The sequence below is a fragment of the Anomalospiza imberbis genome, chromosome 6 (genome assembly GCF_031753505.1).
Source record: "Anomalospiza imberbis isolate Cuckoo-Finch-1a 21T00152 chromosome 6, ASM3175350v1, whole genome shotgun sequence".
Taxonomy (NCBI): domain Eukaryota; kingdom Metazoa; phylum Chordata; class Aves; order Passeriformes; family Viduidae; genus Anomalospiza; species Anomalospiza imberbis.
The window spans coordinates 57,864,129-57,888,561 of record NC_089686.1 but is presented as its reverse complement, the minus strand read 5'-3'; the positions used below and the strand labels follow the sequence as shown (position 1 = coordinate 57,888,561).

Sequence of the window (24,433 nt, the reverse complement as noted above, 5' to 3'; positions counted from 1 at the left end):
AAAATGAAAGGAAGAGAGGAGCAAGGCAAACATATTATAGTCCTTCCAGATGTAAAAAAAATCTGTTAGTAGCTGATTTGCCCTATTACACATTAAGCTTGGCTCATTCAGGAGAATTGAAGAGAACTGGAAGAAGAGAGAACTGAAGCTTGACATTCCAGCTAGTGAAGAGTGTTTTCCACATCAGAAATAAACTTCTGGGTTCTAGTGGAAGATGAGAAAAAAGAGACACAACAGAGAAGTCAGCTCTTTGCTGGAGCTGTTTTCTGCAACTGACAGGATCAACCCAGTTCTTGCCCTTTTCCAGAAAAAGAAACTCAGTGTGTAGTTTATGCCACATGCCCTACTTCTGGCATTTCCCATCCTCCCTGAGGAAAAGAGTGTCAAGTGTTGTGGGAGACCAGTCACCAGTGTGCAAACTGTTCCCTGAAGCCATCATATTACATTAGATGGACGATATCTTAATCTGTGCCTCCACCAAGTCACACCTAGATGCAGCGCTGGCCAAGACCATAGCAGCTGTCGAAGGTGCGGGACTCCAAATATCGCAGGAGAAAACCCAACTCTCGAGTCCATGGAAGCAAGTCAGGTTTCTAATCACCGGAAGGACCATCGTACCCCAACACCTGACAATCAAGGAAGATACACGAACACTGCGAGACATGCAACAGCCATGCGGCACCATCACCTGGATTCGGCCTCTCCTTGGCCTGACCACTGAAGAGCTGGTGCCGCTTTTCGATCTGCTACGGGGAGACAGTGTCCTGGCTTCCCAACACCCACTGACATCTGAGGCTCCTGGGGCCCTAGAGAGGGTCACGCACTCTGTCCAGACTCACCAGGTGTACAGAACAGACCGGTCTCTTCCCCTGAACATCAGCATCTTTGGTAAGTGCCTGAACTTCCATGCCCTGATATTTCAGTGGGATGGCACCTCTAGGGACCCACTCCTTATTATCAAATGGATCTTCCTGCCGCACCAACCCCGTAAAACAGTAACAACTCCACCTGAATTCATTGCTAAATTTTTCATCAAAGGCTGTCAATGCATCCAGACCCTCGCAGCTTGCGATCCAGCATGTATTTATCTCCTGTTTAATTTGGAACAATCGGATACGGTGTTACAAACTAATGAACATTTGCAAATTTCCCTAGATAGCTACCCCAGCCAGATTTCGATCCACTACCCCAAACATAAGCGTTTCAAAGACGCACTTCATTTGGTCCCAAAATCATATAAAAGCAAAACCCCAATCAAAAACACGGTCACAGTGTTCACTGACGGCTCAGGCAAGTCCCACAAGTCAGTGTTCACCTGGAAGGACCCAGACACGCAGAAGTGGGAGTCTGATGTCCAAGTTGTTGAGGGTTCCCCTCAGATTGCAGAGCTTGCTGCGGTTGTAAGAGCATTCAGAAAATTTCAGCAACCTTTTCATTTGGTAACAGATTCGGCATATGTTGCTGGGATAGCAGAGCGGGCGGAGCGTGGCCGGCTCAAGGAATTTCAAGATAAAAAATTGTATAGCTTGCTCTCTGAATTAATTTGGCTCATCTCCCACAGAGAGCAACCTTACCACATTCTGCACGTCCGATCGCACGTGGACCTGCCTGGGCACATAACAGAGGGCAACCAGAGGGCGGACACCTTAGCAATGACAGCAAGTGCCACCCACACCACACCAGATATTCCTAACATCTTTCAGCAAGCGTGACTCAGTCACACATTCTTCCATCAGAATGCCTCAGCTCTAGTAAGACAGTTCAAAATCTTCAAGATCCAAGCCAGAGAAATCGTTTCTACGTGTTCCAACTGCCAATCCCTAGCCCTTCCTTCAATAGTATCGGGTGTCAACCCGAGATGCTTGGGAGCTCTGGAACTCTGGCAATCGGATGTCACTCCTTGCACTCCTTTTGGACGATTAAAATATGTGCATGTGTCAGTAGACACATTCTCTGGGGCAGTGTTTGCATCCCTTAACACAGGGGAAAAGTCAAAGGATATCATCAAGCACTTTTACATGGCGTTCACCACCCTAGGCATCCCCAAATCAATAAAAACAGACAATGGCCCAGGATTTACATCAAAGCACTGTAAGGAATTTGTACAATTGTGGGGCATCAACCACTGTACGGGCATCCCACATAATCCCACCAGCCAGTCAGTGGTTGAAAGAGTACACAAGGAAATAAAAAAGATACCTGAGCAGCAGCACGATGCTGCATTGACCATGTCTCCGGCAGAGAGACTTGTAAAGCACTTTATGTTATGAATTTCATGAACTGCTCCCAGGGTTTCTGCTCGGCCTTCTCCATGCTTTAGCAGTAACTACATGCATTCAAAGGTAGTAGAGGGTAGTTTGGGAAAGAAATGGTGGATACGTGGAAAGCTAGAAAAGCCAAAAGAACTCTTATCCAGAAAAATCTGAAGGGAAAAAATCAACCTTAACTTTCATGCTACTGTGTGAATATGTATATGTGTGTATATATAAATACATATATGTTTTCAGAGTGTAATTCTAAAAGAACTGGGGGAGGGAAGACACATGGAATGCATTTAATCCTAAATGTTTGCTTATATAAAGCAACAAGATGTCAATGGTTTATTTACTGATGTTTCTTTCACTGGCATTCCTAATGTTTGTTTTTTAAATTTTAAAAGCATATGCTTTGTTTCTATTCATTCTTTAGCCTGACCTTCCTAAAATGACCAAGCTGATATTGTGATTAATGAGCCAATTATTTTCATCTGAGACATGGAACAAAAAAAAATAGCCTATTCCCCTCCAATTTACTTTTATAATAAATAGTGCCCCCACCTCCTTTTTTTAACCACGGAAAGTTTATGATATATTTCCTATGTAACTCATTCCCTAAATTAATAGGACCTGAAAATGGCAGGCTAGAAATGTAGGGGTTTAATTACTTTTGCTATTAAACCAAGATGCAAATACAACTTTACTGATCTGAAGTGAGAAATGCTCATAAGGGAGGCTGACAGCAGTGCAAAAAAAAAAAAAAAAGAAAACATGCACTTGAAAACAGTCACCCTTCCTGCAAGACTAAGTGAAGGTACCAGCTTTCTTCCCTTGTCTTCCTGAGGTACATTTTCATCCTTTATTCAAAAAAATGTCCCTGAAGTATAAAAAGAAAGGTACAGTTGCAACAAAAGAATATGAAAATTCTTTTTTATAAATAAATTCTAAACCATGTGGGTGGACTGTACATTTGTAAAAGGAAGGAAAGAAGGGAAAGAAGAAAAAAAACTCCCAAAAAAACCAACAGCCCTGTGGGAAAAGATTTCTCCATCCAAGGAGCACCACAGTTAAACAAATAAATACACTGGAAAGGCATAAAGGGAAATTCATTATATTAGACTCAAGAGAGAATTTAATAGCAATAATGGAAACTGTTCAAGGGCTGTGACTTATAAACTACAGGTCCTGAGAATCTCCTGCCTCCTTGAACAGCTGCAAAACACCAGTTCCTAGTTCAGCTGTGGTGAATTTGCAGTCAATTTGGTGTCTTCCAGTGCTTGCTGCAAACGAACCTCAGTGCTGATGGCTGCAGACAGCTCTGAGCCTACCTGCGATAAGGCACAATTTGATATGCAGAGTAAACACTTTGCTTTCCTTTAGCATTTCTCTTTCTTCAGGCTAGGAGTTTCATTTTCTTTTTGACAGCTTATGGAAGACAGGAGAGAGAGGCCATTTCAAGGAAGTGGAGATAACAGTTTGCAAATCCCAGTGCAAAAAAAAGGACTTATTTTACTCTATGTACTGCTCTGAGTACCAGACCCTCAGCAAAACACCCTCTAATAATGATGATTATAACTCTGTCCTGCAGCCTTTCATTTAAAGGATCTAATTCTGTGGTCCTGTGGTGCCTTCCACTGGAAGATTTCCCTTTCTTCTATGACCTAATAACCAATATACTTGACGAGGATCAGCTCGGCAAATACCCAAAAAACACAAACCCAAAAAAGCTACCTACTCAAAAAAAAAAAAAAAAAAACCCACAACCAAAACAAAAAACAACCCCCACAAAAATAAAAAAACACAAAGGGAGGATTATGAAAATACCTTGCCCAAGGTGACTCATCAAGTTTGTCAGAGATAATAACAGAGTCAGACTCAGCCTGAACTTGAGTCAGACACAAAAGTTCCTTTCCTCATACATCTAGTTCAGAGGATCCAGAATCTGTTTGAGAAGCCAGTACTGCTCTTTGTACCATATCACAGGTGGAAGAACAACACACTGAACAATCCCAGGTCCCTCAACACCGTGGATGCAAACCACACAGGGCACAAACTTTAGAGTTCAGCTATTCAAAGGAGTCATTTTCCCCATCTGTTTCAGAATGCAACAAGTACTTTTTATCCTGTTCAGTGCTGCAGATTGCTTGGACAGCAAATTAAAACATTTACCTTTCTCACCTTTCTGTGAGTCCCAAATTAATTCCATACCTGTCTAAGTGGGGATACAGACACTTGGCCCAGCAGTCAATCTCTTCCTGGTCTGAATAAGCATTGATTTTAGAAAGTACTTAGAGTTTTAAGACTTTCAGTTGACAACTGCATTTGGATTTTGCATCAGCCTACAAAGGATGAAGAAAGCAAGCTGCTGAAACATGTTTAGAAAACCTGTATCTTTCAGGAATATTTTTGCTGCTGACACATACAATTCATTTTTTATGATGGACTGCCAACCTAATTCATTCCCTGAATTTCCATTAATATTTTAAAATACAGAACTTAGGTTTGATGTGTCCTCTTTTGTTCTAAGCACTTTATGAGAGTCCACTATCCTCAGACCCTGATCTCATACCAGTGGCTACCTAATCCCTAAACAAAGCTTCAAAATGGTATTTAAGGAATTCTGCTGATTAATAGTTTTCCTTGTCAATTAATAATCAAGGTCCTCTATATGCTACAGGCCAGCCTATCTTATTAATGTTTACATTTGTCAGTGTATAAACAGTCATACTTCCTCCTAAAAGCTTAAGAAGCATAAATATTTTATACTGAAAACAATAAAGATTCTAAAAAGCACACACACAGATAAAAGCAGTACCATGGCACTCAAGTACCTTCAGTGCTGAATGCAGAAGAAAAGAACTTGCTACAGAGTACTAAAATATAAAGGAAAATCCTCATAATCTTTGAAGCAATTTTTTTTTTTTTGATCTTCAACTGAAAGCAATCCAACTGTTCTTTCTGATGAGCTGCAAAATCTTATAGCTGAAATAGTCATGCATAGCCTTTAGGAAATGAGAAAAGAATAGTTTGAACTTTGGAATTCCATACAAAAATTAGAAGAAAAGTCATCTTAATAGAAAGTTACTTTTCAGGATGATTCTGTGCTCTAAATTAATGCTGACTTTTGAAGGGTTCTGGAGAAACCTGTGCTATTTCAGCAAGCACTAATTGATATTTACAGAGTGCCTCTGAGTGGGGTTACCACCATTTCAAACAGCTCCAAAAGTCAGACAGATTAAGTACAAATTGAGGAAACCTTCTCTTCATTACTTCTTTCTTGATGTAAATGAAGTTAAGGCTCTGAAATTGCTTCATTTTAAGAACTACAAAAATAAGAAAAATACTAGTAACTGCCTATACCACCACCAATACTGAAAACTGTCCTGGATTTGAGAAAAACTCAAGGCAGTCTGCACCAGGCTGTCACAGACCACCTTTTAAAGGTTCCTTCATTCTCAAACTTTCCATAAACTAAGGCATTTATGACCTACCCCAAACATGGAAATCAAAGTGACCAAATTTTCAAAAGAAAATCTGAAGTCATTAGCAATTACTGAAAATTTTAAGCACAGCTTTAAATAAATAAGTGACCCCTTTAGGGCACTCAATTACAGTTTGCAAAAATGCTAATAGAAGTAGCCCTTTTCTTCACCCTTCTCTCTCACCTCCTGAACTCCTTGAAATGAGCTAGCTGAACAAATATTATTTTAAATCTCTTATTTTCTCTGTTCAGTATCTTCATATTTTAGCACTCTCCCAGTACTCAGAAAGAGCAAACATTTTATTCTCAGGCATGAAGTATCTAATAACACTGCTTGTGTTTTATTTGGAAGAACAAAACACAAGTCAACAGTACCAAGAAAACAAAAACAGACCAAACAAAAGCCCCATCAAAAGCCCAAATAAAACCCCCCCAGTTCTGAATTTCCATGCTCAATGACAAGTGGAAAACCTATGAACACATTCTAGTGGCAAGGATAGAATTTTAACACAGGATATGGCTTACGAAAGAGGCAAGACAAAAGTATATGGTGATTGATTCTGAGCTTCATGGAAGGAAAAGAAAAATATTAGTAGCTGCCCAATAGACTTAAGAGTTTGACATAACATCACTGCTCTTGTATTAACAAGAGCAAAAAGTACATAATAACTGAAGGGGTACAGAATTTTCTTCAATATCTGCCTTTCTGTATTAGAAAAGGAGAAAACACTCAGAGCTTGAATGTATGGCAGAAGGTTAATAGGCAGAGACAAATGACAGTTAATGTATCTTTCAAAATTAAGTCCCAAAACAGAGAACTTAATTCTGCTGCCAGACAGTACAGAGTATTTAATTTGTTGTAAAACGGGGCCCTTGCCATGCCAGCTTATTATCTGAGATGTGCCAGTCATGGTAGCCCAGTCTTCCCAGGGGCTTGAGCTACAAGCTCAGATCTTCAAAACCTTTTACATTCCTTATTTATGAACTGATACACTTTGATCAGCCAAGCCAGTTATGCTTTCCTCCTCTCTATTTTCATCTTTCACCAAACTCTTGATAAAATTTTGTTTCAGACAGGTTTATAGAGCGATGTTATACTTGGGGCAATTCACTAAAGATTATTTTCTATGTTAATTTCAGAAACAGATAAAAATCAAGTATACCCCATTACTGAATTTTCCTGACAGTCCCTCTCTTCTTGCAGAAAGGCACAACCACACTCTATAAAGATTAAACTAAATAACACATCCCCACACCTACTGGGAGAAAATATTCCTCACCTTTCAATAGACTAGGAGTATGTAGGAAATGGCATAAGCAAATTCAACACATACTATAAGCAGATAAATTTAGCTGCATATTCAGGTACATTTCTTGAGAAGAGTACTAAAGGCTTTTGTAAGCAGTTGGCAGATTTTCCATTTAGTTTAGTGTGTCACAGGTGATGGGGTTAACTAACAGCATGGCTGAGGCTTTAATCAGGTGGCAATCAATACTGCAATCAAAAACAGAATATATAGAACACAGAGTAGGAAGCATACAAGTGCAGTCATTGAAAAACCCTCTGCATCACACAAGGAGGAAACAGGGTGCTCTGTAAGGCTCCGGGGACTTTTAAAATTTTTTATAATACTGCATGTTCCTTAGGGAAAATGAGAAACTGTGGAGTTAAGAGGCAAAGGGCTGAGAATAATTTCTCTTTTCCTAAAACCTTCCCCAGTTAGAGGCAGCAACTGTGGATACCCTTGTCTCAGAGACCAGAAATGGACAGTGTTTTGTGGTTGCCCATTTCTGAATAACAGCAACAGAAAAAATCCAGTTTTAACTTAACAAGAAACTGCTCAGTTATTCTACTCATATTCAGAGGTAAGGAAGAAAAGACACATGAACTATCGTTATTTCTGTCTGTTGCTGCTGAGCTCTGTACAGCTCTTAGTGCCTGACAGAAATTAACAGAAAAGCCTTCCAATTTTGAAAACAAATACTGTGGATCTCAGCTGTGAATTTTAAGCTTCCAGCATTGTCAGTGTTTTAGGGAGGGGAGAAGGACAGAAGGTGGAAGAAAATAGGTTTCAGTTTTGTCTCCTGAAATGGGAAGACCATTTCTTTCCCAGCTATATGTGTGAGGAGATAAGTAGATTAGAAATATTTGTGCTCTTAACCTCAGCACCGCTTCTGGGAAAATTGGCACTGCCCCAGTAAAAATCAAGGTAAGTCCATCTCCACTTCTTACATACTGAAGGACCTTCTTATTGTCCTTATTTCCCCTTTAAGTGTCATAAAATTAAACAACAGAAATCCACAACTCCATAAGAAAACTGAATCTAAACTACCACAACCACTGGTTTGACTACCAGAGTAAATGTTATTACAATATTGACAAGGCTTGATCCTCCTCATTACTTAAGATGGCAGTTTTATTGTAGTGTCAAAATTTAAAATGTGTTTTCATGGATTAACTCCAGCTGAAAACCAAGCCCCACACAGCTGCTCACTCACTCCACTACACTGGGATGGAAGAGAGAATCGAAAGTGAGTAAACTCATGGGTTGAAGCAAAGATGGTTTAATAAGCAAAGAAAAAGCAGCACACTTGAGCAAAGCAAAACAAGGAATTCACTCCTGGCTTCCCATGAGCAGCCATCTCCAGGAAAGCAGGGCTCCATCACATAGCAGTGACTTGGTAAATCAAACACCAGCGCTCTGAATGTCCCCTGCCCACCTTCCTCCTTCTTCCCCCAGCTTTATACACTGAGCATGAGCCCACCTGGTGTGGGAAATCCCTTGGGTCAGCAGGGTCAGCTGCTCCAGCTGTGCCTCCTCCCCACCTCCTGTGCGCCCCACTCCCCTCACTGGTGGGGTGAGAGGCTCAAAAAGCTTTGATACTGCTCAGCAGCAACCAAAATACCCCTGTGCTACCGACTCTGTTTTCATTGAAAATCCAAACCACGGCCCAGTGCCAGCTAGCTACTGTGAAGTAATTCTATCCCAGCCAAAACCAGCAAGTGTCCATTTTTCTCCTACAGATGATGGGCCCGTCAAAATCTTCAATCAAGGCTCAGTTGTCACAGTCCTACAAGCCTTCGTTGCTAGAGTTGTTCCAGCTCTAAAAATTGAAATTCATTGTTGATGTGCCACAGCAGAGCGAGTTGATACACCACTAACTTCAGCACCTCATTTCCTCATTAGAGATGCTCCTTAGAAAGTGAACTTTCCTGATGTCACATCCATAGAAATACACACTGCACTGGACTGGAAGGATACACATTGCACAGGAATGTGGCCCTCAGGCTGAACAGATGTACTAATGGAGACCCAGTACATAGATTAAGACAGGAATTTTGGCTTACAGAGTCTGGTTTTGCAAGGAAAATGAAGAACATTGGCAATGCCAAAGTTTCTGTACTATTTGAAGTCAGACTGAAGAGTCCACAGACCAACCTGAATATACCTGTGCCAAATTTGCACCTAGCTCAAGTTTTTTGTTGATTAACCGAATTTTTAATCTTGTTGGATATGAAATCTATTACTCCATTAAAATGAATATTTTTTTAATATAAACCAAACCGTTTGCTGGACTACAAATCTCAGTACTCAAACTTTAAGGTTTCTTAGAAAACTCAGTGCTTGAAATCCAGCCTTTTCCAAGATGTCAACATCAGTAGTTGACATCAACATCATTAAGTAGTCAACATCAGTATGGATATGGGAATGCAGAGGAATACCTGGTTCAAAAAAGCCCAACATATATGCTTCATGTCTTATAAAACCAATTTCTCATATTCTATTAAATTATGAAGAGAAAGGAAATCACTTTTGCCACATCAAGGTGTAAACCCTATTTTAGTATTTTTTTTGAAATTGAGCCTATGCTTCAGGAAAACCAGCCCTTTGCCATGTATTTAGGCCATATTTCTCCCATGATAGTTTCTACCATAGCTTTCACTGTCGTCTTCATTTTTGAAGTTTCTAGACAATGCCACAATTCTGTGATATTATCAAAGGATATTTAAACAATGCTCTGTTGTATTAAAACTAGAGGTTACATTAATATAGGGAATAAAAAGCATATCCAGAATATTTTCTTATGTCACACCATAACTTTTGTGGCTATTATTTTTAAATAAAATTACAAACCAAAAAAAAACATTAATCATACACTGCCACGCAAACCAAGGCAGAGTTTCAAAGCTGTAAAAATAGAACAGGCAGCAAGCTGTTTTCTCAGGGTGTAATTGAAAGCCAGCTTGGCAGGAGCTGTGTTCTACTGGAACATGACAACTCACACTACTTGTTTAATCTTTGCCATCACCAATACAACTCTGCATCACATAGCTGGGGACTTGAGGAGGGACCTGTGCTGCTTCTGCCACTGAATGTCCCTTACACCATCAACATCACAGAAGGAAACCTGCTGTTTCCTTCTCAAGTAGCTTGGAATACTGATATCTCCAAATAAAAAAATGTGTTGTTTTGGTTGGGTGTGGGGATGGATTGGGGGATTTTTAATGCTTCAGGAATTGTTACTCACAGTTTACTGCAACAGTCAAATAAAGCTGGATGCCAACTCGGTAACCAATTAGGTTAATAAATCAAACTGCTCCAATACTATATCACAGCATAAACATGACAAGATCAAACACTATCACTGGACATTACTGCATGTCTTTAAGGATCCTAAAAGATTTGCTACTCAGAGAGGATTGGAACCAAAACTCATTAAAAGCCATTGAGATCTGGACACTTGCTTTCATTGACCTGTCAATGCTTCCAGTGAAGAACAAAAAAAGCAAGCCAAAAAAACAGCTATATTTAACAAAACATAAATGTACCCTGGCCAAGGTGAAAATAATGCTCATTTTAACAATTTATAAACAGGACATTAATAATTTCTTTTAGCTTTCTGCTTGCACATCTAGAGGGGAGCCCATCTGCTGTATTTTATAAGCACACCTTAAAGTGAAATTAATAATGCTTTGCAGTCAATAAAGTAGCTATAAGCAAGGAAGTCTAGCAAACAGGTTAAGTGCCCAGATGCAAACCAAGGAACATCATTAATTGCTACCATTGTGGTAGCCCATTCCTAAAACACAGCTTTTCCTTTACTAACCCCTGCACAGCACAAGAAAAGACCACGTATAAAAGACAACACTATTATCTGTCGGGAGTTTCACTCTAAAATATAAGCTCCACTCTCTCAGTTTCACTGACAGTTTAATTTTCCTCTCATTCACTTTGAGGAAATTATAATTTCAACCTCTCACATCACATCTGGGGCAGTGTTTTGACCCTCCAAGCACACTTGTCATCATTTTGAAAATGTAAAACAAAACAAAATATTCTTAGTCACAGAGCTACTCTCTTAGAAACAGAGCTACTCTGATCAGTGTCGGTTTGATATGTCCCAAATGAGTAATATCACCCCACAATTCTAACAGTGACCTCCACCACATAAACTGAGATTTCACAAATTGAGTTGGTTCCCAGGACATGCTGAGCACATGCACAGGTGTGTCTTGTCAGGGCCCTTGAATCTGCAGTGCTGATGTACCATTAATTAAACCAATTTCTCATGTAAACTGAAGAGAAACTGAGAAATCAGTTCCACATTTTGATCAATCACACTGATAACTGGGCCTAACTTTGCAGTTCTGGGCAGGAGGACTCTGGAGCAAAATACACCACTGTAGAAGAAAAGGGACTCTAATTCCAGTCATGTGCCAGCGCAAAGAAAGGATAACTCAGTTCTCAATGCAGATAGCATTAGAGCTAGCCTAAAATTTGCTGCTACAACTCCAAACCATATTTGAACTAACATGACATTTTAGGAGTGTTTTTGTTGGGGTTTTTTGTGGCTTTGTTTGGAGGTTTTTGTTACATTTTGCTTGTTCATTTAAATTCTATTTGTTAAGCACAAAAATACTGAGATCCTCCAAACTCAGGAGGTTTTTATGTGCCCTACAAACTCAGGGCACTTTAAAATGATAGGTTTTCTACACAGCAACAGCATTTTCTTTGTCCCCTTAGGATTCTGTGTGTCCAGCTGACCCTGCTTTCCTTCTCTGAACTGCAGCTCTGCACCCCAGCGTATGCTGACCTAAATGCAAACCCTTTCTCCTCAACTTTCTCTGTCCAGTCAGCTACTTTCCTCTGGAGATAAAGGCCACCTCAACAAAAAGACCTTCTCACTACACTGTGCAGAGTTTGAAGGTCGCCACTGAGCAAATCACCAGCTGAGTTTACATTATACACACACACACGCATATCTAGGGGAACTATATTATTTCACAATCCTGACAATTTAACAGAACTGGACCTCAATAAAGACATATGCCACACCCCACAAAGAGTTTCACTCTCCTGCTAATTCTAATAAAACATTTTCAAATTAGAGAACATGTTCATGTTGAGCTACATATCATTTTCAACTGTTGCCTTCATTCATTTTAATTGTTACTCTATTTGATTTTAAGTGCATATTACTTCAAATGCAGCTTCTCACTGTGGATATCAAATGCTCTTATAGAATGTTCCAAGGGCTGTACATCAGCAGTTTATTTCCCTCTATTTAAGAGCAGTAAAGCCATTGTAGCATTTTTGGTTGGTGTTAAATATGCAGACTAGTAATCTGTTAAGAAATGCCGTGCAGGGCAGTCAGAGAAAAGTTACAGATGAACTTGGAAAATACCAGACTAGCCTCAGGCTACTAGAACAAGCTCCTGTCACACTGACTAGCAAGTTAGTGAGCATATATTCTTCCTTGCCTCTAACTACTGTCTTCTCATTCTAACTTTTACATCTTATTGGACCACACCAACTCCATGGTTCAATTTTTTCTTTTAAAACAAAAAAGACCCCAAAGTCTTCCCATAGTTTTTTTCAATTAATTTTTCTTAGCTCTGATTGGTATTATAACGCATATTTAACTATGTCTTCCTGCTAGACTTCCAAAATATGAAGCTAAGAAAGAAGAGTAGGCCCCAGCTGTGCTTTTGGAATGCAAATAGCAACTATCTACCTCTGTGTAGTTATCAATAATTAATGCCCAGTTACATCCCACTACTGATGCTGTGACAGATGGATCAGAAATATCTTCATGCCGCATTTGGGAAGGGAGGGAAAAGACTGTACCAAGCTATTTCACCCACGTGCCCCACATCTTTTTACATTTAATGTCCTTGTTCTGATCTACGACCCTGCTATTTTGACAACGGGTGCTACAGTTACTAAGTATAGTAAGAAAATATGATACAATCTTGACATTCTTTTAAAATTACCATGGTCTCTGGAGTTGGTACTTAATTGGCACGATTTTGCTTGTTTGCTCTCCCTAGCAACCCTTGCAGTGTGTTCCTCCCTGAAGCATGTTGAGCTCTAGAAACGTAAAGGATTTTTCAAGCCAGAGGCAGTTGCTCTCAGTTGCACTTCTCACACACTCTCTCTCGTGTTAAGAAAGTCAACAGAGAAACAATAAAAAAACTCACAAAACAACCCTTCTTTTTTTTTTTCTTTAACCCACAGGCTGAGCACCTCTTTTCTCAGAGCTCATTCCACATTAGCTTCTACCATCTTTAACTACAGTCACTAAATTTGACCAAAACCAGTCCATTTAATAATTAACCAAAATACCAATATAGCATTATTAAAGCAAGAATGATATTCCGGTTTAAGGATTTAAAGTTTATGAATTCTCCAGCCATAAAAATGTTAATTTGGGCTGTGTGTAAAGAAACTACAAAATACTTTCCCCCTTATCAGGATGGGCCTTATGTTGTTAAAAAGCTTTAGTCTGTTGCAGGTTCGTATCTTGAAGCTTTTTCATTCCTAGCTACAACTACATGTGTCAGCAAGTCAGAGGGACTGCATGCAGAATTTAGAAGTGCATGAAAATTTAACTCCTTCAAATTAAACAGTAAACAGAAAACCTTTGGCTAAAAGGCTTCATTTTTAGCAGAAAAATGAAGTTAGACAGGAGTTAGAGTTCTTGTTCTTATGATGTATAGAATTCCACTCATATACTCTGAGCCATAATCTTAGAAGATTACAAACCCATCCTTTTACCAGCAATAGAGCTCAACAGCTGAAGAGTTTATTTCCAGATTCTGGCCAGAGTCAGTAATAGTCACCAACTTCTGTTGTGCAACCTGTATATAATATTCCCAATTTAATTTCCTATTTGTATGCCTTACTCCAAAGGATGCTTTTAGGACCAAGAATCCATTGCTTGTTTTCTGTGCATGGGAAGCACGGAGCACAGTATTCTCTAGATGTTAACAAGACAGTGATAACGTAAGTCAGTGGTACTACTTGATACCCATAAGATGAAGACATGCAAATTTGTGCTTTCTCTCTGTTGAATCATTTGTGTGGAGGAGAAAAAAAAAAACCCAAAAAATAAACTAATGCATTTACCTGCTGACTGGAGAACTCATCATAAAATACTTGTCCAGTCTGATGCTGAATAAAAATCAGATACGAGGTATCTCCTGTTACTAAAAGCAGTGGCAAACATAAAATGAAAACCAGTGAATCTAAAGCACCTAAAAATATAAAGAATAGAACATAATTGCTTCCAGGATTATTTTAGCTTCATTATGTTTGCAAATAAGCACAAACATCCCTGTGGACTATTGAGGAATCTATCAGACTGTCAACACACTCTTCAATAGCTGAGAGTCAATTTGACAACACAATTACCTGAGAAAAATCTACTTCACCATTTTAAACCTGAAATTTCATATTGACAAAGCAGCAAAGAGGAACTCAGCCTCTTGCCACCATTTCAGCTCTAAAAGCTTCTAATATAAAATCATACTAAGGGGAAAATAAAATCTCCTCAGTACTCTTTAAAACAAGAATATGAGTTCAAAATTAAAGCAGTAAGTCTAGTCTGTATAAGGCTTTGTGTAGTATCTGCACACTAACTTAAATATTTCAAGCTACATTCTGAACAGTTGCCTTTGCTAATGTTCTTTCAGAAATCATCTGAGATGCTGCTCTGCAGGATGAAGAGTCTGACTCACTGAATTGTGAGATACCATTGAGTCATGGTAGCTGAGTAATTTGGTAGTTATGTTTCTATCTAAAATAATTTTTAATCACTTGAAGATACACAAAATAGTAAGAATTTCGAAGGAAAAAGGAAAACATTAATTCAGAAATGCAGGTCTTCCTTTTACACGGGCTCCCTTGCAATAAAAACCTCAAGGACATACATAAGAAAAAAAAAAAGTTACATAGATGTCAAATTTTGGAAGTAGGGAATGTGTAGAAATAGAGTGCTTCCCAGATATTTCTACTAGACAACTGAAGTTTTAAGCACAGATCAACCACTGTTGTGCTACTTTTCACTAAATTTCATTTATTTGGCAGCCTGTACAGAGCTGCGATTCTTTTCATTTTTACTGTAACAACGTCATTGCTGATACTCAATTGAATTTGTAAGGGGAATGTATGCCACTTTGTGGATATAATTGATTTAGAGTCAATGCTATCTCAAAATAGGGAAAAATATGAAGAGAGCAACCAGCCTGTTCTTCCTGACTCCAGCTTTGTCAGTTTTGCATCTGCCTTCATTGCCTGTTAACAACTACTCTTATTCTTAGACATTTTACACACTTTTAATAGAGAATTACTTTAATAGCCTGCTACAGCTCTGAACAGAATGAGAGAAAAGCAAATGGGCATCCATTGATTTTAGCACTGAAAATATTCCACCTAAGCTTATAATAACCTCTCTAAACAGTACAAATATTCTAAACCAAAATCAATGCTAGACAGATGAACAACAAAAATGCGTAGAAATCTGATTCACTTCTTCCATCCCTTTTTTATAAAGAGGCCCATTCCTCTGATAAGCTGAAGTAGAGATGTTATAGTTTTATAGGTTTTTAGAGCATTTATATTCCCTATGGTAATCCAGCAACCTTCTTTTTTCTGATACTTGTACTCCTCACTTTTTTTTTTTCATTCCCCAAAGGATCACAGCTTGTCCTCTACCCCAGCAACAACAACAAATCCCAGACAAACACAGAAATCCACAATCAGACATAGAAAAAAGGCAGGGGTTATTCCGAATCACTGCTAAATTGATTAGTCCAGAGTATTTTTCCCACCCTCTTTTTTACCTTCACTTTTCCCCCAACTATATAAAAACAAAACACATAAAACAAACAAACAAAACTAAAACAAATAAACCCCAGTGTAACAAACACATACACCCCTCCATCAATCACTTCTGTGCTCAAATCTCAACTGAAGATATTTGTCCATCAGTTGTGTCAGTTTAATTTGAATTGTCAGCTTTTAGAGGCAAGGATAATATCTTATATAGATCTTGAAAGCTCCATATTCTTATAATATTCATTCTTCTTATTACTCATAAAATTTTACAACTGTATGGCTAAAGGGAGAGAAATATCTAAATTTCTCTGAAGTTCAAGACAATTTGACACTGAATGCCCATTTCTCCATTGAAACAAGTAAGCCATTCTCCAAATTTAGATCCAGAACTTAGTTCAGCTGAGAGGTACACTTTCTTCTTGGGTTATTCTTTCATTGCCACTTACTGATACTAAACAGGTACATTTTATCCAGCTATTTCATGGCCTCAGACTTGCATATACAATGAGATTTGCAGAGGTGTACAAGCATATGAGGGGCCTCAAATATGTGGGGCAGAGGGCTCACAGGTTATGTTGAACTTACATTTTTGAGAAGGTTTTCCTCCAGGAGTACCACACCAGGTGAAACACAGTACTTTTCCCATAGTCTCTTCATAGCTTTGAAGGGATCCATTTGTTTTTCCCTATTTCTCTAGGAGGACTAATCTTATTTCTTCACCCACATTAATTCCTATTACTTCCCCATTACTGTGCTACTGCAAAAGTATTTCCATTTGCAGTTACATACCACTGCAAATGACATTCTTTATGCTCTGCTATATAGAACTTCTGAAGAAATATCTGGAAGTTATCTTAAGTTGATATATCAATAGTTCTTCTTTAGAGATTTTGTTTCCCTCTTTGCAAGATTTAAACCTCTTCACAGCAACACAAATTCAGACTTTGATGCCAAAAAGGGTTTAAGTAGCTGCTTTGCTAAGCAGGATGTAGAGTTTCTTCAAATGATTCTCGTATCCAATCCATAACTTTTAGGCAAACATAAGCTTGTCTTCCAGAAAATTGCATTTTTGTAATCTCAAGAAAAAAACACAATGCCAGTTTGCAGTGATTACTGACTTGCATGAGCCATTTTCTGCCTTCCTAATTTGCTTGAAAACCCAGCAAAAAACCCCACATCTCTCTAGGGAAACTGAGTTTGCATCCAAATTATTTTTCCAGGCACTTAAAGAGATAAATCAAGAATTTAGAAGAAACTGAGTCAGTGAGTATTTCCCAGCAGCCTGCTTGAACTCTGCTCTGCAGGCTTATACAGCTTCTTGCTTTCAGACACAAGGATGATGAGATATCCCCCAAAGGAAGTCCCTCATGAACCCAAAGAAAAATCACAGATAGCATTATCCAGGGATAGAGAACTGAAGTCACATGAGATAGAATTATTGAAGTTTTCTTACAATTACAGATATAACTGTAACTTATATTTAGTAAAATGAGTTTTGCAAACTCTTCTAAGTAGCACATAAACAGTAATATTTCCAACAGTGAGAGTCATCCCAAAAATAAGACAAATTCTTGGTTTTAGAAAATACACTGCGGGTTTAGTAGAAATGGTTTTAGTTCACAAGTAAAACTATTACATTTTCAGCCCAATAATTAATCTAATTTTTTTAAACTTGAAGTGCGATTCTGTATGGTGTCTGTCTCAGGCAGCTTTTGAAAGACTTTACTGAGATAACAGTGAATTTAAAAAAGGACATCAGTATCATCCTACATTGGAAGAGAGGGGATTTTTTAAAATCCTTTAAAATAAAGGATTTGTGAATCTGGAAGAGTGCTCATGGGTTTTATATTGATTTGTTTAATTATTTTCTCAGAGTTTGTTTAAAGTTTTACCATTTAATATCAATTAATATTTATATTTTTAAAAAACCAAACACATTCACTGTTAGAACATAACACAATCTCTGATTAAGAAAAAAGGACAAAACACATGAAGCGACTCAGTAGCGATCCAAACTGGAGCACATGAACCTTTCCTTGCTGCCCAGCTTTTAGAATGACGACAATTAGATTTAACAATTTTACATGCAAAAGTCTGAAACAAGATGCAGTAGAAAAATTCAATACACTTATTAATAATTTTGCCCTTGAGGTTTACAAAATCTAAAAAGACAGTGTAAGTCGGCTGAGTTTGGAATTTTACATCTGTTTTTTGTATTCTACACACTAATTTGGCAGAGGTTCTATGCCAAATCCTGCATTACTTGGTCAGACCAAACAGCTCCCCAGAGCAGATAAAGAACTGTGTCACACAGCTGTTCAGCATTATAAGAAATTACCCAAAAACAGATTTATGCCTTAAATAACACAAGGACATCTCTTACAGAATTTATGTACTACTCAGTGTGGAATACTGCTCTTGTCTCATGAGGAAGCTTAGATGTGTAGAGAAATGTTTTTACATTCTTTAACTCTGATACATCAAAAATTAAAGAGACCCTGACTCAGCAGTCACAGTGTTTTACTGTAACTTCATCTTCTAATAATTACAGCAAGTAACTTTTTAGGGTCATGTGGAAAAGGTACTCAAGAATGAAATCAAAATACTCATACACTTCAATATTATTCATTTCATTACAGACCTGCATAATTTATATTGCCCAGAAAATACAGAAAAGCATAGATGGTCCATCATAGAAAAGACAAGAGAAGCCTTTGAAAGGAGAGAAAGAAGGAGAGAGAAGACATGTTGAAACCACCAATAAACAGTGATTCACACACCTCATAAACCCCGACAGAGAGAGGCTGCTGAGTTCACAGCCTCTGTCTCCAGAAAGCAATGACTGCCTGATTAGATAAAAATTATTTCTGAAAGCTGCACTTTCATCTGTGACCAGTCGATGAGAAGCCAAGGAACAGCTTCATTAGCTGTGACAACAGGAGACCAAAGCATATGATGCTTGTCCAGATCACACCTGTTTTCACTGGTACCTCTGCATCAGACCCTTTTGACCACACTAGAACAACAAAGTCTGTATTATAGCAGGCTAATGACAACTTCAACTCCTCTCTTCTACATTCAGGCATTATTCTACTGATTAAGGCATGCACATGTCCATAAATAAAACCCTCACATGTTGAGATAGTCTCCACATCTTTTGGCACTGGAAAACCTGAAGCAGACACCCTAGGGCAAGCTAATAAATGGTTACTTTTATATGCAGCAGCAAGTCACTATCTCAAAAAAAATTTCCTATCTTATTTATCTCACTAGAATTGTCGCTCTGATATCACAATTTATTACATCATAAAAGCAGCAATACACAAGCAGCAGTAGAGAATTGTGACATGGTTTTATACATGTATTAAAAGTTTACACAGCTTAGAACTCTATGTTGTACTGCAGCAGTATTTCATTGCTTCCCAATTAATTGTCCAAGCAGGAGGTCATAGATCCTAAACTAAGCTTTCATGAGTAGCACAAAATAACAGCCTCAACCACTAAAAGCACACTAATGACAAGCAGCTATGCATCTGCAAAGATTAAAGAATCTCAACTCTCCTTGAGCCTTTTTGCCTGGAAGCAGCCATAATCACAAACTTTGAAGACAAATACAATGACTCCAGAGAGCTAAAAGAGAAAAAGAAAGTCTTTGGAGGGGGGTGGGGGGAACCCACAGGAAAAGATAAGGTTCTCTCTCACAATAGGATAGCAAATTGGAAATTGGATGTACATATTTATCTTCAAGTACTTAAAGACTTAAATTCATCTTGTGCATCTGTGCTCATCAGAAACTCAGAAAAAAAATTCTAAGGGCTGTGGGCTATCTCCTCTTTCCCTTTCTTAGCATGGGACAATTATAAGCACAAATAAGGGGGGCATCACCCTATTATGATTAGCAGTACAGCTCTGTACAGCTTCCTGTCGGGGAAGCAATTGAGTAAATTAGAGTTTCAGAAGTTTACCTGATGCAAAGGAATAAGAATTTAGAAATTAAAAAAAAAAAAAAAAGTGGAGACCTGTGGGCTGTTGTTTTTTTGTTTTTTTTTTTTTTTGTTGCTCATAATAGACAAGCTTTATAAAATTTTATATAGTACCTACTTTATCCACTAGTTTTCAAAGATTTCTAAGTTTCTAAATTTTTCTGTATTATCTCATCACATTTTTAGATAACATCTGTTGTGATATTACTCAAGAAACAAACTCTGAAACCCCCAGGATTATAAAAGTAATACCTGCAGAACACAGTTAAACATGGACAAAAAAACAGATATTAGTTAAAGTCACTAACCTTATTATCTCTCTCCAATTCCCTCACACTGCAAGACCTTCTCAGGTACTCTGCAGCATCTCAGCTTACCGGGAAGGCTGTGGGTGGGGTGGGTTGTCGGTGGTGCTGAAATCTGATGCCATTAACAGGCTGCAGGTCTGTGCCATCTCATCTTATGGCTAGCACCTGGGCACTCCCTGCTATCTGCCCCCCTGCCCCATAATTTCCCTCTGGAGGTCTCAGGAGGCTGCAGTCTGTTTGGTTAATAGGAATGGACTCACTACAACGGGAGTGGTGCACAGGGCACTGTTCTGGTTTCCAGACACAGTAGTGTGAAGTGTTCACAAAGCTTTGGAGAGACTAAAGATTGATTTTTTTTTTTTTTTTTCCCCTAACAAAGAGCTCACTGTTTTTAAGAATCTCGCAAGTTCTGAATTTAAGTGGGTAGGTCACTACAAGAAATCCACTGGTGATTTATGCTCAGTTTTCCTAGATTCTACAGAGAAGAAAAACTGTAAGAATGAAGATCAGACTCATTAGAGTCTGATCCCATAAAGCTATGGGGAGATGTAAAGCAAGATGCAAAGATAGAGTTGTTTGGACTCTTAAAGTAAATAACTGCTGCTTTTCCTGAAATCCTTTTAAAAGTCATATAACAGTGAAAACTCCAGGGATTTTTGAAAATAATTTAACTAAGGTCTGCAGTCCAAAGATAATGGCAAAATTGTCTATAAAGCACAACTAAATGGAGCCTCTTTACTCTGATGAATTTCACAGAAAAATATTTTTTCAAGGTTATTTAGTATTTTCTGATACCTGCAGTTAAAAAAAAGAACTGTGATGAACCGACTACAACACACATTCCCTATTCTTTGCCCTGTTGGGGGAGGGAGGGAGAGAAATAGGGGGTGAATCTGAATCCAGAAAAGGGGAGGGTTGGAGGGAATGTTGAGTCCAGCTGAAGAGGGCAGTGACAGAGTGGCTTACTTGTTCAAGCACCTGCACTGGTTACCAGTGTCAGTTATGTCAGGGCTCCCACAGAACTGAAATTGATTTCAGTGTGGTTAAATGTGTGAAGTTTTTGGGGTTTTTTTGGGGTTTTTTGGGGTTTTTTGGTTTTTTTTTTTTTTTTTTTTGTTTTTTTTTTGTTTGTTTGTTTGTTTGTTTTTTTGGTTTTTTTTTGTTTTTTGAATGGAAACTGCTGCTCTGCTTTTGCCTCTGAATTGTTGCAAGACTCAAAAAATGTAGCAGCACATTACAATTGTGTGATTAACTCTCAGGCTGCCAAGGGAGGAAGAGGCAAAGCTGACAAAATGTCCAAGTTAAGGTCTTTTGGTGTGAATGGAGTGTGCAGGTCCACAAAAAATCAGTGAGATGTAAGATTAAGGCAAGATTAATGTGGAACAGTATTTAGACAGACATTTGCTATCATCTGTTTTTTATCAGGAATTCATGGGATGAATATTTTCATATTAGTTGAAGAGAAACTTGAAAAGTAAATAAAGACAAGGGAATACAAATATTAACTCTTAAGTCTATTCATACAATAAATATGAGTAGATACATTCAGCACTAATGACATACTTCCTGAGTGAATATATATTTTCTCATTGTTCATTTTGTTGACATGACAATAAATTAATTTGGGGGGGACTAAAACTTCTGTGTCACCCCCTCAGTTGTGTTGGGCCTAACTTTATGTGCATATATTTCTGAGCTCAAAGGGTACATGAAAAAAAAAGTCAAGGAGGAAATGTGCATTCTAGGGTGCATAAATAATCACCTGGAAAACCAATGTTAAGAGAATACAAATGTTCACTGAGAGGGTAGATAGTGGGTCAAACATCAGTATTAAACTGTAAGGTTCCCTGAGAAAGAGTGATGGATAGTGCTGAAGAGCAAAACTAAAACCCAGTTTATTGGGTTTTTTTACTGTTCCATCTTTGTGATCTTCCAGTATGGTGGGCAAATGTTTCTGTCTGTTGTTTGTATAAACAGAAGTGCTCATTTCATCTGTGTGAAATACATTTTGCAGGAAGAATCCAGTATCAGTCCCCCTGCTAGATTGCTTCTAATTGACCTAACTTTTGTTTGTAAATGAAGGGGAAAATAAATCTAAACCATCGCATTTGGTACTTCTTTGTGACTAACCTTTTCAGAAGAAATTAAGAGCATGCTGAACATGTTGATATAGCAAAATTTATTCATTGTAGAAGCTGAAAAGATTCACCATTCACTGGGAATTCTTTTGCTGAATGTAAGCTCCTGAATCAGTTTTTTTGTGTGTGCAATGCAGCAGTAAGTTCTCCATTTGCTGTTAATCTGTGTATATTACATACCAGAGAACCAAAATAAACCCAATTACAAGCATATAAAATTCTGGTGATGCTAGGGAAATATCCCAATTCTAGGCTTGTTACCTAATATTCTTTACCACATTGGTTGGTAGAAAAGGGTACTTGCTTTCTAAGAATGTTGACTGCAGGTCCTTTTCGTTTCTTTTTAGTTTGTCATGCTTTTAACATGTCTCAGAATGATCATGTGAGGTGATTGACAACACAGACTTGTTTGACGCTGCTGCTGGCTTTGGGGAAGTTGTTTAGATATTACAATTAGATCTTTATATTCTCCCATTCATCTGGTAATAAGATGCTTACAATGAACCATTTTCTTCCTCAGGCCATTTTCTGTGAGATAAAGCTGTCCACAAGCAAGAAAGCACCCCACTGTGTCCTGTGACTACAGAACTGCTAGTTTAGATAAGCTTTGCTCTGATAGAAAGTCATCAAGCCTGTACTGTTTAATTTTTTTCATTCAAGACTGAGTGAACCACAAGGAATAATGGAAGCAGGACGAAGTAGGGCTGGGGAACGTGCTGACAATTTTGGCAATGAATTCAGTATTGCTAGCATTTTGAGACTGCAATAAAGATTAAAAAATTCTTCATGTTTCATGGCATTTTCACGTTTTGTTGCCATGATGTCTTTTTCTTGTATGTTCAGACAAAACCTTGGCAATATTTATATGGGTTTTCAAGTTGACTGTCATTCAGAGCTTAAATGCTTAGCACAAATACTTGAACTACAAGTACAGAAAACACATTCCATCTAGAATTTATCTAGGTAAAATTTATCTAGACTTTAACAGCTCTACTCTTCCTCAGGTGTGGAACAACTTTAATTTGTATTGCCTTTCCCCCCCCCCCCGCCACTTTTACTTACAAAGAGCACAGTCAATATTAGTAAGTAAGAAAACACATTCACTGGGACCTAGCTGAAGATGTTAGACATCCTGGGCAAAGATTCTAAGAATGTAGGTGTTGGTTCCTTTTGAAAACTCCTTTTGAAATAAAACCAAGCAAAAGCCACAGCAGCCTGTGAAGAGCCTGATGCTGGACTCTGTTCTGAGATTTGTACTGTAGCAGAATTTCAGGGGACTTAAGCAAAAAAACTTTGAGCACAGCTGCGGGATTACATTCAGGCATACATGGGACCTGCTGCTGGTTTGGTTCATTGGGAATCAGACACAGGACTGCAAGCATAACCTAACTGGATGTGTTGCAAATGCCAGTGTATTTGTCCCTTGAATTTCATAATTAAGGTTATTTTTAAAATATTCCATTATGTTCCATCACATGGGCAATACAGAGCTGACACTGTATCAACACTTCAACTTCTTTTACCCTTCAGTAAGTTTGGGAAGTGTATGGCTGTATAGTGCCATTAAAAACCTATGAAATTGCAGGGAACTTTAAGACTGTTCTATGGAATGAAAACCAGTATTTGAATAAGGAATTTGAGGCCCAGTACTAAAAGTGGTATTATTTCTGACCTGACTGTTTAATGGTTGCTGCCTGTGTAGTTAATTTTACTCTCAAATTAATTGGAGTCTTCAGTATTGTATTATTTGTAGAGTAATAGCCACAGGCTTTTTTTTTTTTTCCTTTCTTTTTGCTTTTTTTCTTAGTGAGTTTTTTAAAGTATTTTATCCAGCTTCCAAGAAAAATCAGGATGTTTTCTCCAGCAATCAAGCTGCCTAGTTTTACACATTCACAATCCTGCTTTTCTTTGGAAATTGTAACACTGGTTAACGGGTCTTTTTCACTTTGCAAAAAGTACTGCAATGGATACTACATCCAAATTACCATTTTGCTTGTTTATGTAAAGCCTAGTGATGATGATCATACTGCTCTGACTGCATCTTGAAAAGGAAATTATTGTACTTCTACATGAAACATAGGAAATGTTAGATAATGTTAGTCACTGTTTGTTGTCGTCTTAACCTATGAACCCAAATTCCTGTGGGA

The 24,433-nt window shown here is 38.2% G+C and overlaps 1 long non-coding RNA gene across 1 annotated transcript; it reads right to left on the bottom strand.

The window, feature by feature from the left end:
* Positions 1 to 12,002: 12,002 nt before the first annotated feature.
* On the bottom strand, positions 12,003 to 20,236 carry LOC137476692 (uncharacterized). Its single transcript, XR_011000528.1, has 3 exons — positions 20,149 to 20,236; positions 14,148 to 14,221; positions 12,003 to 12,363 (listed from the first exon to the last, which is right to left on the bottom strand). It is a non-coding gene; the product is annotated as an uncharacterized lncRNA (long non-coding RNA).
* Positions 20,237 to 24,433: the final 4,197 nt, after the last annotated feature.